Genomic DNA, 2108 nt, shown 5'->3' on the forward strand with positions numbered 1-2108 from the left:
CTTTATTTTAAGAAAAAAATTTGGTTAACAAAAAATTTAACAAGTTATACTTGGGAAAATACACCCCCAAAGGAAATCCCAGTACAAAGAAACTATTAAGTCAAGGCATCACTAATTCTTATAGTATTACTATTGTGTCTCAATTCTCAAAACTAACTTTTAAAAAGCTTAAACATAACCCAAAAGATTTTAAATGAAAATAAAAATTATAATGAACAAACATGAGACATATTTCTTTTTGAATCAGGGATCTAGCACCTTTGTTTTTTCCAAGAGTCATCTCCTCAAGGCGTTCACTGTGGTGTGGTGTAAAAGATCCACAATTAACATACTCAAACTACTTTAACTCAGATAACATCACTCTGAAGGGTACTACTAAAATGTTAATAGAGAAAAGTAGAAAACAGTTTTAGTTTACTCAATATCATTTGCTAGAAGAAAAGTTTGCATGACAAAACACTAAAGAGGTACATTTTTAATCCAGATTTCACAAACTCATGGTACAAACTGAGTCCCCCAGCTTCCTCTAACTGCTTTTCACTGCATGCTGGCTGCCTATGAAAATTTAAAATAACTCAAATGCTTCAACAAAACTAGTCATATCCGCCCATGCTGTTCGGACTGCCATAGCCATCGCCGTAACAGCTACTCACTGACTGGCTCTCTAGGCCACTGTAGTTGTCCTGGGCCACAGACACGCCCATGCCCTGCATCACCTGGCTACTGTAGGCCCTGTTGCTGGCCCTTGTTGTGGAATTTAAGAATAATTCTATGTATCTGTGATGCATATTGGCCCCATCTTTCAACACAGCTGCCACAGCTTCTTCATAGGTGGCAAACTCCACATCAGCTTTGCCTGTCACTCTTCCATCTGGGTTAATCTCAATATGGACTCTCACCAGGTTAAGTAGAGAGAAGAAGTTGTAGCTGTCGTTCTCGGTCACTTTGTATGCCAGCCCTCTCATGTGGATGCAATGGCCAGTGGTGTTCTGCACTGCAAACTCACAGTCTCTGTTTCTGTGGTCCTACATTCCCTAGACAGTAGCTGAGGTCAGTGGTGAAGCCCTAGCCATCGCTGAGGCCGCTGCACCCCTCATAGCCCCGTATCTGGTGCTGCAGGCATCAGGCAGCATTCTCTCCAGGCCTGCCTGCTTCACAGTGCCAATGTACCTCTGGGCTGTGCCAGGCCGGTCATAGGGCCCCAGGGTCACTAAACAGACATGAACCTCAGAGGAGGCTCTGAGGATGACCTCACTTCTTCCTGACTGCTCTTGAACACTTCAATGTATCTGTGCCCTATTTTCTCCTTGTGCATCCCTAGCACCTTCTCTGGTAGCTCCTGCAAACTGCACGCAATCTGCAGGAAGGCCTCCCCTGTCATATTGCTCTCAGGGTCCTGTTTGGCGAGATTTCCAACCCTGAGAAAAACTGAACAGTTTCTTCCTTTGTGCCTCCAAATGGGAGTCCTCGAAGCCACATGAAGCCTTCTATCATTAGCGGTGTCAGCGCTGTTTGGACTACCGTGCTTCAACACCCAATCCATCTCGTTTCTGTGAGACTTGAACACCTCAATGTACAATTGCTCCATGTTTTTCCTGTCTTTTTTCAGGACGATTTTGACATCACCTTCTTATTCAAGTTCAACAAATGCCTCACCACACTGTCTGGTTTCTCTAGTGCAGATAAAATGACTACCTACGGCCCCATCACGAATCGTGCAGTTGGACAAGAAGTTCTGCACATCCTCAAAAGAGCAGGATCAGGGCAGGAGATGGAGCTTGACCACAAAGCCTCCAGTTCCCTGGGGACCGAGTATCATGGACACTTCACAGGGCAGATGTCAGACAAACTTGGGTGCACGTTGTCAGTTTATGGCTTATGTTATCACCAGACACTTCTGGTAGGTAACCAACTGTCCACTGAGGAGGGTAGGACTGGTTTCTATTTTCATCCAGCAAAAGAACCCCAAATTCCTCCTGAGGCTTGGAGACACAGAGGGCTCCAGGAAAACTGCAGGTGCAGGTTTTTGTTGTTAACCTTGGGCTCTGAGTCTCCATGCTTCCACACATGTCCGCCATCTCAGCCGTCCCTCAAAGCACCTCATCAGT

At 45.1% G+C, this 2108-nt stretch overlaps 1 pseudogene; it reads right to left on the bottom strand.

Annotated features, from left to right (window-relative positions):
* Positions 1 to 593: 593 nt before the first annotated feature.
* On the bottom strand, positions 594 to 1819 carry LOC100338637 (heterogeneous nuclear ribonucleoprotein F-like; annotated as a pseudogene).
* Between the last annotated feature and the right edge of the window lie 289 nt (positions 1820 to 2108).

The sequence above is a fragment of the Oryctolagus cuniculus genome, chromosome 6 (assembly GCF_964237555.1).
Source record: "Oryctolagus cuniculus chromosome 6, mOryCun1.1, whole genome shotgun sequence".
Classification (NCBI taxonomy): Eukaryota; Metazoa; Chordata; class Mammalia; order Lagomorpha; family Leporidae; genus Oryctolagus; species Oryctolagus cuniculus.